Raw genomic sequence first — 16330 nt, 5'->3', positions numbered from 1 at the left:
ATCACCCTAACCCTAAACCCAACCCTAACCCTCATGAAAATCTTCACACTAACCCTACACCTCACACTAACCCTTACCATAACCATCAAGCTAACCCTCAAACTCACCCTCACCCTCACCCTCAGTCTCAGCCTAACAATAACCCTAATCCTAACCTTAGCACTCACCCTCACCCTAACCCTAACCCTAACCTTAACCCTCAACTTCACGCTCACCCTCAGCCTAACCCTCAGCCTCACTAACACCCTCACCCTAACCGTAATCCTAACCCTAACACTAAACCTAACCCTAAACCTAACACTAACCCTCACACTAAAGCTAAGCCCCACCCTAATCCTAAACCTACCCCTCACCCTAACCCTAACAGTAACCCTAACCCTCACCCTAACCCTAACAGTAACCCTAACCCTCATGCTACCCCTAAACCTAACCCTAACTCTCACCCTCACCCTAGCAGTCACCCAAACCTAATCCTAACCCTAACCATCACCCTCACCCTAACCCTAACCCTAAACCTAATCCTCACCCTCACTCTAACCCTCACTGTCACCCTAAACCTCACCCTCACTGGAACACTCACCCTAACCCTAACCCTCATCCTAACCCTAACCCTCACCCTAACCTTTACCCTCACCCTAATCCTAAACCTAAACCTCACCCTAACACTAACCCTAAAACTTACCCTCACCATAGCCCTAACACTCACCGTAACACTAACCCTCCTCCTAACCCTTACCCTCACACTAACCCTAACTCCAACCCTAAGCCTAATGCTCACACTAACCCTAACCCTCACCAAAACAGTAACCCTAACCCTAAGGCTAACTCTAACCCTCAACCTCACCCTAAACCTCTCCCTAACCCTTACACTAACCCTAACCCTAACCTAACTCTAAACTTAACCCTCAAACTAATCCTAAACCTAACACTAACCCTCACCCTATCCCTAACCCTAAAACAAACCCACACCCTCACACTAACCCTAAACCTCATCCTAACCCTCACCCTCAACCTCACTCTCACCCTCACCCTAAGCCTAACCATAAACCTAACACTAATCCTAAATCTAAATCTTACCCTAACCCTCACCCTAACGCTCAACCTAACCCTAACCTTAACACTCACCCTAACTCTTACCCTCACCCTAACCCTAACCCCAAGCCTAACCCTCATCCTCAACCTAACTCTTACCCTCAACCTAACCGTTACTCTCACCCTAACCCTAAGCCAACCCTAACCCTAACCGTCACACTAACACTAACCCTCACCATAACCCTAAACCTAAACCTAACCCTAATCCAAATCTTCACACTAACCCTTAACCTCACCGTAACCCTTACCCTAACCCTAACACTCAAACTAAACCTCACCCTCACCCTAACCCTCACCCTCAGCCTAACCCTAACCCTAATCCTAACCCTAACGCTAACCCTCACCCTACCCCTACCCCTAACCCTAACCCTCACCTTCACACTCACCCTCAGCCTAACCCTCAGCCTCACCATCACCCTAACCCTAACCGTAATCCTAACTCTAACACTCACCCTAACCCTGACCCTCACCTAATCCTAACCCTAACCTTCACACTCAACCTCCCGCTCCCCCTAACCCTAAACCTAAACCTAACACTCACCATAACCCTAACCCTCACACTAAAGCTAACCCCCACCTAATCCTAAACCTACCCCTTACCCTAACCCTAACAGTAACCCTAACCCTCAGCCTAACCCTAAACCTAACCCTAACTCTCAAGCTCACCCTAGCCCTCACCCTAACCCTAACCCTATCACTAACCCTTATGCACCCCCTCACCCTCACCTTCACCCTCAGCCTAACCCTAAACCTAATCCTAATCCTAACCGTAACCCTCAATCTCACACTCACCCTAAACCAAAAACTAATCCTAAACCTCACCCTCAAAATAACACCAACAATAATCCTAACCCTAACCCTAAACCTTACCCTAACCCTCAACCAAACACTAAACCTAAACCTAACCCTATCCCTCACACTAACCCTAACCCTCACCCTAACCCTAACCCTCACACTAACCTTAACCCTAACCCTAAACTTAACAATAAACCTAATACAAAGCATAAACTTAACCATAACCCTCACTATAACCCTAACCATCACCCTAACCCTAAACCTCACCCTGACCCTCATCCAACCCTAAACCTCACCATAAGCATCACCCTAACCCTCCCCCTAATCCAAACCCTCACCCTAAACCTAAGCCTCACCCTGACCCTAACCCTAACCCTCACCCTAACACTATTCCTACCACTCAGCCTAAACCTAACCCTAAACCTCACCCTAAGCCTCACGCTTACCCTTACCTTAAAAATAAATCTCACCCTCACCCTCACACTAATCCTAACCCTAAACCTCACCCTAAAACTAAACCTAACCCTAACCCTAACCATAACCCTGACCCTCACCCTAACCTTAACGCTAACCATAACCCTCACCCTAACCCTAATCCTACCACTCAGCCTAAACCTAAACCTAACCTAATCCTCACCCTAACCCTCACCCTTACCCTAAACTTAACACTAAAGCTCTACCTCACCCTCACAATAACCCTAAACCTAAACCTCACCCTAACCATAAATCGAACCCTAACCCTCAACATAACCCTAAACCTCACACTAACCCTAACCCTAACCCTCACCCTAAACCTAACCCTCGCTCTAACCTTAACCCTTACTCTTACCTTCACCCTAACCCTCACCCTAACCCTCACACTAGTCCTCACCCTATCCCTAAACCTAACCTAATCCTCAACCTAACCCTCACACGAACCCTCACCCTAACCCTCACCCTAACTCTCACACTAAACCTTACCCTCACCCTAACCATCACCCTCACCCTCACCCAAACCTAACACTAACCCTAACCCTAACCCTTAACCCCCCTAACCCTAAACCTAACCCTAACCCTCACCCTAACCCAAAGGCTAAACCTAATCTTCACCCTAACCCTAACCCTTACAATCACCCTAACCCGAACTCTAAAACTAAACCTATCCCTCACACTAACTCAAGCTAACCCTAACCCTAACCCTCACCCTAAACCTAACCCTAACCCTCACCCTCACCCTAACCCTCAGCCGAACACTCACCCGAAACCTAACCCTAATCCTAACACTCAGCCTAACCCTCACCCTAATCCTAACCCTACAATTCAGCCTAAACCTCAACCTAATCCTAACACTAACCCTAATCCTCAAACTTTCCCTAACCCTAAACCTAACCCTTACCCTCACCCTAATACACACCCTAACCCGAACCCTAAACCTAAACGTAACCCTCACCCTAACCCTAACCCTCACCCTGACCCTAAGCCTAACCCTAACCCTAACCCTCACACTAACCCTAAACCTCATCTTAACCGTAACCCTGCCCCTCACCATAACACTCATCCTAACACTCAGGCTAACCCTAACCCTAAACCTAACCCTCACCCTAACCCAAAACCTCACCCTCACCCTCAACCTCACCCTCAGTCTAAACTTAACTCTAACCCACATCCTAACCCAAACCCTAACCCTAATCATAACCCTAACACTCTCCCTCACCCTCACTCTAACCCTTACCCAACCCTAACCCTAAACCTCACCCTAACTCATACTCTCACCGAACCCCAACCCTCACCCTCACACTAACCCTAAACCTCACCTTAAACATAACCCTACGCCTCATCCTAAACCTCACCCTAACCCTAACCCTCACATTAACCCTCACCCTAACCCTAAACCTCACACTAACACTAACCCTCACCCTGACCCTAAGACTCACCTTAACCCTAACCCTAAACCTAACACTCATCCTCAGCCTGACCCTCACCCTTACCCTTACCTTCACCCTAACCCTCACCGTAACCCTATCCCTAACACGAACCCTCACCCTAACCCTCACCCTAACCCTAAACCTAACCCTAACCCTCACCCTAAACCTCACCTATCTCTAACCCTAGCCCTCACCCTCACGCTAACCCTCACACTAAACCTTAGCTAACCTTAACCCTCAGGCTATCCCTTACCCTAACCTAACCCTATCCCTAAGCCTAACCATCATCCTCACCCTCACCCTAGCCCACACCCTAACCCTAAACCTAAACCTAAACCTAACCCTCACCCTAACATTAACCCTCACCCTGACCCTAACCCTCAACCTAACACTAATCCTAACCCTAACCCTCACCATAATTCATAGCCTTCCCCACACCCTAACCCTCACACTCCCCTAAGTCTAAAACTCACCCTATTCCTAAACCTAACCCTAAATCTCAGCCTCACCCTAACACTCACTGTCACCCTAACCCTCACCCTAACCCTAACCATCACCCACACACTAACCCTCACCCTCACCTGAACACTCACCCTAACCCTAATCCTAGCCCTTACCCTAAACATCACACTAAACCTAACCCTCAAACTAACCCTAACACTAACTCTCACGCTAACCCTTACCTTCACTCTAACACTCACACTCACACTCATCCTCACCCTTAACCGAAGCTTAACCCTAAACCTCACTCTAACACTAATCCTAACCCTAACCCTCACCCTAAACCTAACCCTAAAACTAACCGTCACCCTAACCCTAACCCTAACCCTCAACCTCACCCTAACTGTAACCCTAACTCTCACGCTAAACTCAACACTCACCCTTACCCTAAACCTCACCCTAACCATAACCCGAACCCTCACCCCATCCTAATCCTCACTGTTACCCTTAAACTCACCCTAACGCTAACCCTCACAATAACCCTAACCCTAAACTTCACCCTAACCCTAACCCTAATCCTCAGACTAACCCTAAACCTCAACCTAACCCTAACCCTAACCCTAAACTTCACCCAAACCTTACCCTCACCCTAACCCTAACCTTAACCCTAACCGTATCCCTCAGACTAAACCTAACCCTCACATTAACCCTGAACCTAACCCTCAGCCTAACCCTCACCCTAACCCTCACCCTAACACTGAGGCTAACCCTAACACTCACTCTCACCCTAACCCTCACCATTACACTTACTCCCACCCTAACCCTAACCCTAACCTTCACCCTCACCCTTACCCTCACCCTCAGCCTAAACCTAACACTAACCCTAATCCTAATCCTAACTCTCAACTTCACCCTCACCCGAACCCTATTCCTATCCCTAACCGGCACCCTCACCCTCACCCTAATCCTCAGCCTCACACTCAAACTGACCCTAACCCTAAAGCTAACACTACCCCTCACTCTAAACCAAAGCCTGACGCTAACCCTAACCCTAACATTCACCTTCACTCTTAACCTAACCCTCACCTTAATCCTAACCCTCACACTAAAGGAAATGCTAAGCCTAACTCTCATTCTAACACTCACCCTCACCCTCACCCTTACCCTAACCCTAACCCTATCCTTCACACTAACCCTAACCCTCAGCCTAAACATAACCCTACCACTCACCCTGACCCTAGCCCTAACCCTAACCCTCACAAAAACCCTAACCCTCAACATAACCTTAAACCTACCCCTCACCCTACACCTCACACAAACCCTCAACTTCACCCTAACCCTCAACCTAACCCTAACACTCACCCTGAACCTAAAACTCACCCTAACCCTAAAAGTAAACCTAACACTCAGCCTCACACTATCCCTCAGCCTTACCCTTACCTTCACCCTAACCCTCACTCTAACCATAACCCTAACACTATCCCTCACCATAACACTCAACCTAAGCCTAAACCTAACCCAAACCCTCACCCTAACCATCACCCTAACCCTAACCCTCACCCTCACCCTAACCCTCACACATAGACTTATCCCCTCCCTAACCCTAACCGTAACCCTAACCCTCACACTAACCCTAACCCTCAACCTAACCGTAAACTTAACCCTCACCCTAACACTCACCCTAACCCTAACCCTAACCCTCACGCTAACCCTAACCCTAACCCTCACACTAAGCCTAACCCTAACCCTAACCCTAACCCTAACCCTCACCCTCAACAACAATCTAACCCTAACCCTAATCCTAACCCTAACCCTAACATTAATCCTAAACCTAACCTTCACCCTCACCTCAACCTAATTCTAACACTTACCCAACCCTAACCCACACCCTAACTCTAACCATCACCGAATCCTAACGCTCACCCTCACACTCACCCTAACCCTAACCCTTACACTCACCTGAACCCTAACCCTAACCCTAAACTTAACCCTGACCCTAACACTCGCATTAATCCGAACCTTAAACCTAACCCTAAACTTCACCCTAACCCTCACCCTAACCCTTAGCCTACCCCTCACCCTAACCCTAAACATAACCTTAATCTTAATCCTCACACTAACACTAAGCTTCACCCTAATGCTAACCCTAATCCTAAGCCTCACCCTAACCCTTACCCTCACCATAACCCTAACCTTAACCCTAACACTAACACTGTGACGAAACCTAACCCTCACCCTAAAACTACCCCTACCCCTCAGCCTAACCCTCACCCTAATCCTCACCTTAACACTCAGGCAAACCCTAAACCTCACCCTCACCCTAAACCTCATCCTAACCCTTAACCTCACCTAACCCTAACCCTAACCCTAACCCTAACCTTCACCCTCACACTAATTCTATCCCTAACCCTAAGGCTCCCCCTCACTCTAAACCTCACCCTAAACCTAACCCAAACCCTTACCCTAACCCTAACCCTAGACCTAACCCTCACCCTCAATGTAACCCTCACCAACACCCTAAATCTCCCCCTCCCCCTCACCCTAACACTCAGCCTCACCCTAACACTAATCCTAATCCTAACCCTAACCCTAAACCTAACCCTCACCCTTGCCCTAACCCTAACCCTCCCCTTCACCCTCAGCTTCAGCCAAACCTAATTCTAATACTAATCCTAACCCTAACCCTCACTCTCACGCTAACAATAAACCTAACTCTAACCCTACCTCTCAGTATAACCCTCACCCTAACCCTCACCCTATCCCTAACCCTAACCCTAACCCTAACCCTAACCCTCACCCTAGCTCTCACCCTTACCGTAACCCTAAACCTAACACTTACCCTAACCCTACCCCTAAACCCTAATCCTAACCCTCACCCTAACATGAACCCCAACCCTAACCCTCAACTGATTACATCCTTGACGGCTACACTCTATTCAACCTGAGGAGTAAGTTGAACCTGTACTTATGGTACTCTGTGAAAGTTTGGAGAACTACACCTCAGTTGTTTGGGACGTGACAACTGTCCATCCTGGAATACGGATGGCACTAGTTATATCAGGCTCTAATTAGTCCACCGTTGTGTTCAGCTGAATGACTTCTGCCAGAAACACTCAGAATGAGGTTCTGAGTTATTGCAAGACAGGTGCGTTTCACTCCTTTTCAAGGGTTTTTAGGAAGAATTTCAGATTCTGCCTGGCTGTAGGCTTCCGTATGTTCCTGGTAAACATCTAATTGTAAACGCCAACCCTAACCCTAACCCTAACGCTGTCCATAACCCTAACCCTAATCCTAACCCTCACATTAACCCTAACCCTCACCCTCACCCTAACTTAACCCTAAACCTAACCATAACCCTAATCCTATCCCTCATCTTAACACTCACCTTAACACTCAAACTAACCCTAACCCTCACTCTCACCCTAACCCTCACCCTAACCCTTACCCTCATACTAACCCTATCCGTAACCCTAACCCTCACACTAAACCTAACGCTCACCCTAAACCGAACCCTACCTCACCCTAACCCTAACCCTAAGTCTAATCCTAACGCTCACCCTCACCCTAGCCATCACAGTAACCCTAATCCTAAACTCAAACATCACTCTAACCCTAACCCTCACCCTCATCCTAAACCTTACCCTAACCTTTACACTCACCCTAATTCTAACCATAAACCTAACCCTCACTCTCACACTCACCCTCACCCTCAGCCTATCCCTTACTGTAAACCTAATCCTAACCCTAAACTTCACCCTGACCCTGACCCTGACCCTCACCCTCACCCTAACCCTAACCCTTACCTAACCTAAACCCTAACCCTCACCCTCACCCTCAACCTAAACCTAACTCTCATCCTCAGCCTAACCTTAACCATAACTCTCACCTTAATCCCAATCTAAACCTCACCGTCACCCAAAGAATTAACCTAAACCTAACCCTAACCCTAACCCTCACACAAACCCTAACCCTCACCCTCACACTCATGCTAACCTTAAGCCAAACCCTAATCCTAACACTAACCCTTACACTCACCCTAACCCTAACTCTAACCCCAAACCTAACCCTCACCCTCACCCTCACCCTAACCCTAAACATAACCCTAACCCTCACCCTTACCTAACCATAACCCTCACCCTAAACCTACCCTAAACCCTAACCATAACCCTTAACCTAAACTTAACCCTAACGTTATCCTAACCCTCACACTAAACCTAACCCTAAACTTTACCCTAACCCTCACCCTAATCCTCACCCTAACCTTAACCCTAACCCAAACCCTCCCCCTCACCCTAAACATTAACCTAAATCTTACCCTCATCCTCACCCTAACCCTCACAATAAACCTAACCCTCACCCTAAACCTAACACTAACACCTACCCTCACCCTCAAGCTCACCCTCAGCCTAACACTAACCTTAACCCTAATCCAAACACTAATCCTCACCCTCACCCTCAACCTAACCCTAACTGGAACCCTAACACTCACCCTCAAACTAACACTCACCCTCACTTTAAACCTCATCCCCAGCCTCACCCTCAACCTAAACCTAACCCTAACCCTCACCCTAAGCGTAACCCTGACCCTTACACTAACCCTAATCCAAACCTTAACCCTCACACTCACCCTAACCCTCAACCTTAACCTAGCCCACACCCTAACCCTAAACCTCACCCTAACTCTAACCTTCACCCTAACCCTCACCCTCATCCTAACCCTCAACCGAACCCTTACCCTCACCCTAACCCTAACTCTCACCCTAACCCTAACACTATCCCTCACCTTAAGCCTCATCCTAACACTAAGCCTAAACCTACCACTCACCACAAACCTAACCCTAACCCTAACACTCACCATCACCCTCAGAATAACCCTAACCCTAACCCTAATCCTAACCCTATACCTCACCCTCAACCTCACCCTAATTCTAACCCTAAACCTAACCCTAATCCTCACCCTCACCCTAACCCTAACTCTACCTCTCACCCTAACTCTAACACTCACCCTAAACCTAATCCTCACCCTCACCCTCACCGTAACTATAAACCTCACGCTAACCCTCAACCTAAACTTAACGCTAACCCTAACCCTAAACCTCACCCTAAACTTCACCCTAAACCTTACCCTCACTCTAACCCTAACCCTAACCCTAACCCTCACACTAATCTTTACCCTCAAACTAACCCTACTATACCCCTCACCCTAACCCTAACCCTAACACTAATACGAACTAACCATCACCCTAACCCTAACCTTAACCCTCGCCCTCACTCTAACCCTCCCTGTCAACCTAATCCTCACCTTCACCCTAACCCTCACCCACAACCCAACCCTCACCCTCACCCAAAACCTCACCCTATCCCTAAGCCTAACCCTAACCCTAACCCTCACCCACAACCTCACCCTCAACCTAACACTCACCCACAACCTCACCCTCAACCTAACACTCATGCTAACCGTAAGCCTCACTCTCAGCCTACCCTCCTCCTAACCCTTACCATCACCCTAACACTATCCCTAACCACAACACTCACACTAAACCTAGCCCTCAGGCTTACCCTAACCCTACCACTCACACTAACCCTAACACTAAACCTAACCCTAAACCTCACCCTAACCCTAAGCCTAATAGTAACCCTCACCCTCACTCTAGCCCTCACCCTAACCCTAATCCTAACCTTAACCCTCAACCTAAACCTAAACCTCACCCTAACCTTAACCCTCACCCTCACCCTAACACTTCCCTAAATATAACCCTAACATTAACCCTAACTCTCACCCTAAACCTAACCCTTAACCCTAACCCTCACCATAACCCTCACCATAACCCAAACCCTAACACTAACCATCCCCCTCACCCTAACACTAAACCTAATCCTTACCCTCATCCTCAACCTAAACCTCACAACAAACCTATCCCTCACCCTAACCCTAACACTAACCATCACCCTCATCCTCAACCTCACCATCAGCCTAACCCTAAACCTAACCCTAATCCAAACACTAACACTCACCCTCACCCTCAACCTAACAATAACCCGAAACCTAACCATCCCCTCACACTCAATCTCACCCTCATCTTAAACCACAGCCTCAGCCTCACCCTCAAACTAAACCTAACCCTAACCCTAACACTCACCCTAAACGTAACACTGACCCTAAGCCTACCCTTACCCACACACTCACCCTCACCCTCACCCTCACCCTCACCCTAACCCTAAACCTCACCCTAACCCTCCACTTCACCCTAGCCCTCACCCTAATCCTAACTCTAACCCTAACCCTCACCCAAAACCTAACCCTCAACCTAACCCTCACCCTCATCCTAAACCTCACCCTAAAACTTACCCTCATCCTAACCCTAAACTTCACACTAAACCTAACCCTCGCCCTAACCCTAACCCTACCCCTCACCTTAACCCTCATCCTAACCCTAAGCCTAACCCTAACACTCACCCTAACCCTAAGCCTAACCATAACACTCACACTGACCCTCAGCCTAATCCTAACCCTAACCCTAATCCTAACCCTATTCCTCACCCTCACACTCACCCTAATTCTAACCCTAACCCTAACCCTAAATGTACCACTCACTCTAACCCTTACCATAACCCTAAACCTAACCCTAACACTCACCCTCACCCTCACCCTCAGCCTAACCTTAACCTTCACCCTAAACCTTACCCTCACCCTAACCTAACCCTAACCCTTACCCTAACACTCACCCAAACCCTAATCCTAACACTTACCCTAAACCTAACCCTAACCCTCAGTCTCACCCTAACACTCACCCTAACACTTAACCTAAAATTAACTCTCAAACTCACCGTCACTCTAACACTCAACCTAACCCTAACCCTCACCAACACATTAACCCTCACAATAACTCTCACCCTCACACTAAACATCACCCTAAACCTAAACCTCAACCTAACCCTAAACATAACCCTCACCCTAAACCTAACACTAAAACTAACACTCACCCTCCTCCTAACCCTCATCCTTACTCTTACCTTCACAATCACCCTCACCCTAACCCTAATTCTAACCCTAACCCTCACCCTAACCCTAATCCTAACCCTAAACCAAACCCTAACCCTCACCCTAACCCTCAATTTAACCCTAAACCTAACCCTAACCCTCAGCCTAACACTCAAACTAACCCTTACCTTCACCCTAACCCTAACATTAACCCACACACTAACCCTAACCCTCACCCTAACAATAAAACTACCCCTCACCTAACCCTCATCCTAACCCTAACCCTAATCTTAACCCTCACCCTCACCATAAACCGAACCTTAACCCTAAACCTCAACCTAACCCAAACCTCACCCTCACCCTCACCCTCAGTCTAACCCTATCCCTAAACCTAATCCTTACCCTAACACTCACCCTCATGCTCACCCTCACCCTAAACCTAACCCTAAACCTAACCCTCACCCTAACCCTAACCCTCAGGCTAACCCTCACGCTAACCCTAACCCTAACCCTCACTTTCACCATAACCCTAAACAAAACAATAACCCTAACCCTCACCCTACCCCTCAACCTAACCATTAACCTAACCTTAATCCACACCCTCACCCTAACCTTAAACCTAACCCTAAATCTCCCCCTAACCCTAAGCTTCACCCTAACACAAACCCTAAGCCTCATCAACACCCTAACACTCACCTTCACCCTAAACCTATCCCTAACCCTCACCCTCATCCTAATCCTCACCCTTGCCCTTACCCTCACGGTAACCGGAACCCTAAGCCTAATCCTAACCCTCACACTAACACTAAGGCTCACATTAACCCTAATGCTATGCCTCAACCTAACCCTCAACATAAACCTAACCCTAATCCTAACCCTCACCCTAACCCTAACCCTTACCTTCAATCTCACCCTAACCCTAACCCTAAACCTACCCCTCACCCTAACCCTCAACCTAAACCTAACCATAAACCTAACCCTAACGCTTGCCCTCACTCTCACTGTTACCCTAAACCTAACCCTAACCCTCAACCTAACGCTAAACCTAACCCTAACCCTTACCTTAAACCTAACCCTAACAGTAACCCTAACCCTGACCCTAAACCTAAACCTAAACTTTACCCTAAATCTCACCCTAACCCTCACCCTAAGCCTAACCTTAACCCTACCTCTACCACTAACTCTAAGCCTCAACCTAACCATTACCCTCATGCTCACCCTAACCCTCACAATAAACCTAACCCTCACCCTAATCCTAACACTAACCCTCACCGTCACTCTCTTGCTCACCCTCAGCCTAACACTAATCCTAACAATAATGAAAACCCAACCCTCACCCTCACCCTCAAGCTAACCCTAATCTGAAACCTAATCCTCACCCTCAAACTCACCCTCACCCACACCTTAAACTTCAGCCTCAGCCTCAATCTCAACCTAACCACAACCATAAGTCTCAAACTCACTCTAACTCTAAAGCTCACCCTAACCCTCAACCTAACCCTAACTCTAAACCTAACCCCCACCCTTACCATGGACCTCACCCTAACCCTAACCCTCACCCTAATTCTAACCCTCAACCTAACCCTCACCCTCATCCTAACACTCAACTTAACCCTTAACCTCACCCTAACCCTAACCCTCACCCTAACCCTCATCCTAAACCTAAAATAAACCCTAACCTCCACCCTAAACCTAACCTGAATGCTTAGCCTCACCCTAATCGTTTCCATCACCCTAACCCTAAAGCCTAACCATCACACTAACCCTAAACCTCACCCTAACCATAACCCAACCCCTCACCCTAACCTTCATCCCAAACCTAACACTAACCCTAACACTAACCCTAATCCCTCACCCTAAACCTAACCCTAACCCTAACCCTCACCCTAACCCAAACCCTCACCCTCACTCTAAACCTAACCCTAACCATAACCCTAACATTAACCCTAACCCTCAGCCTAACACAAACCCTAACACTCACATTCACCCTAACCATAAAAAAACCCTAAACCTAACCCTCACCCTACTCCTCATCCTAAACCTTAACCTAACTCTAACACTCACACTAACCTTCACCCTCACTCTCAGCCTAAACCTAACCCAAACCCTAATGCTAAGCCTAAGCCTAACCCTCACTCTCACCCTCACCCTAATCCTAACCCCAATCCTAACCCTCACCCTCACCCTCACCCTAACCCTAAACCTAACACTAACCCTCACCCTAACCCTAAACCTCACCCTAACACTAACCCTAACCCTGACCCTTAAAAAAAACATAGCCCTAACATTAAACCTAACCTCACCCTAAAGCTAAACCTAAACTTAACCATAACCCTCACCCTAACCCTAACCCAAACCCTCTCCCTCACCCTAACACACAACCTAACCCTTACCGTCATCTTCAGGCTAACCCTCAGAATAAACCTAACGCTCATCCTCACCCTCACGCTCACCCTCAGGCTAACCATAGCACTAACACTAATCCAAACACTAACACTTACCCTCACTCTCACGCTAACCCAAACACGAACCTTAACGCTCACCCTCACACTCACCCTCACCCTCACCTTAAACCTCAGCCTCAGCCTCAACCTCACCCTAACCCCAACCCTAACCCTTACACTAACCATAACCCTGACCCTAACCCTAACCCAAACACACACCCTAACCCTAACCCTCACCCTCACCCACACCCTAAACCTCACCCTAGCCCTCACCTTAACGCTAACCCTAACCCTAAACCTCACTCTAACTATAAGCCTCACCCTAACCCTCAGCCTCATCTTAACCCTCACCCTAACCCTTACCCTCACCCTAATCCTCAACTTCACACTAACCCTAACCCTCACCCTAACCCTAAACCTGCACCTCACCTTATAACTTATCCTAACCCTAAGCCTAACCCTAACACTCACCCTAACCCTAACACTCAGCCTCACCCTCAGCCTAACCCTAACCCTATCCCTAATCCTAACCCTATTACTCACCCTCACCCTCACCCTAATTCTAACCCTAAACCTAATTCTAACCCTCACCCTCACCCTCACCCTAACTCTAACTCTCACCCTAACCCTAACTCTGACCCTAACACTATCCCTAACCCTCACCCTCACCGTAACTCTAAACCTCACCCTAACCGTCAATTTAACCCTCATCCTAAACCTAATTCTAACCCTAACACTCACCCTAACCCTAACCCTCACTCTAACTCTAATCCTAACATTCACACTAATCCTAACCCTCACCATCACCCTAAAAATACCCCTAAGCCTAAACCACACCCAAACACTAATACGAACCCTAACCTTCACGGTAAACCTAACCTTAACCCTCGCCCTCACTCTAACCCTCCCCGTCAACCTAACCCTCAACTTTGTCCTAACCCTCAACCACAACCCAACCCTCACCCTCACACAAACACTCACCCTATCCCTAACCCTAAACCTAAACCTAACCGTTACCCGCAAACTCACCCTCACACTAACCCTGACCCTAACCCTCACACTAACCCTAACCCAGACCATAAACCTAACCCTAACCTAACCCTCAAACTCACCTTCTCCCTAACCCTAACCTTAACACTCACCCTAATGCTCACCTTAACATTCATGCCAACCCTAAACCTCACTCTCACCTTACCTTCATCCTAACCCTTACCCTCACCCTAACCCTATCCCTAACCATATACCTCACACTAAAACTAACCCTCACCCTCACCCTAACCCTAACCCTCACACTAACCCTAACCCTAACCCTAACCCTAACCCTAACCCTAACCTTAACCTTAAGCCATACCCTCACCCTCACCCTAACACTCACCTTCACCTTAGTCCACACCCTAAACCTAGCCCTAACCCTAACACTAATCCTCACCCTAATCCTCACCCTCAATCTAACCCTTACCCTCAGCCTAACCCTCATGCCGACCCCAACCCTAACCCAACCCCTAACCTTAACCTTAAACATCAAGCTAACCCTCAACCTCATCCTAACCCTTACCCTAACAATTACCCTCACCCTAACCCTAAACCTAAACCTAACCCTCACCCTCACCCTTACACTTATCCTCACCCTAACCTTAAACCTAACCCTCAAACTAACCCTAATCCTAACCCTAACCGTAACCCTAATCCTTACCCTGACTCTAACCCTAACCCTAACCCTAACCCTCACCCTCACCCTCACCCTGACAGTAACCATATCCCTAACCCTAAACCTCACCCTAACCCTCACCCTAACCCTAACGTTAAACTAACCCTAACCTAACCCTAACCTTCACACTAACCCTAACCCTCAGCCTAACCCTAAGCCTTACCCTTACCCTAACCCTAACCCTCACACTCACCCTAACCCTCACCCTAAACCTAAACCTAATCCTAACTCTAAACTTCACCCTCACCCTCACTCTCACCCTCCCCCTAACCCTTAACCTAACCTAATCCTAACCCTAACCCTCACCCTCACCCTAACCCTAAACCTAACCCTAACCCTAAACTTTACTCTCAACCTAAACCTAACAATAACCCTAACCCTAACACTAACACTAATCCTAAACCTAACCCTCACCCTCACCCTAAAACAAAACCTAACCCTTATCCTAACCCTTACCCTAAGCCTCAATGTAAACGTAAGCCTCACCCTAACCCTCACCGTCACCGGAACCCTAACCCTACCCCTCAGCCTAACCTTCACACTAACCCTAACCCTCACCCTCAGCCTGACCCTAATCCTAAACATAAACCTCACCTTAACCCTCATCTTCATTCTAACCCTCACCCTAACCCTTATCCTCACCCTAACCCTAAACCTAACCCTAATCCTAAACCTCACACTAACCCTTATACTCAACCTAACTCAAACCCTAATACTAACCTTAAACCTCACGCTAACCCTCACCCTATCCTAACCATAACCCTAACCCTAACCCTCACCTTACCCCTCACCCTAACACTAACCCTAATCCTAACTGTAACCCTCACCGTCATGCTAACCCTCACCGTCACACTTACCCTCACGGTAACCCTAAGCCTCACCCTAACTATAACACTAACCCTAAACATAACCCTAACCCTCACTCTCACCCTAACACTCACACTAACCCTTACCCTAAACCTAA

Source organism: Dipodomys merriami, unplaced genomic scaffold, assembly GCF_024711535.1.
Source record: "Dipodomys merriami isolate MVZ:Mamm:240054 unplaced genomic scaffold, mDipMer1.0.p SCAF_58, whole genome shotgun sequence".
NCBI lineage: Eukaryota > Metazoa > Chordata > Mammalia > Rodentia > Heteromyidae > Dipodomys > Dipodomys merriami.
This window is presented reverse-complemented; position numbering follows the sequence as displayed.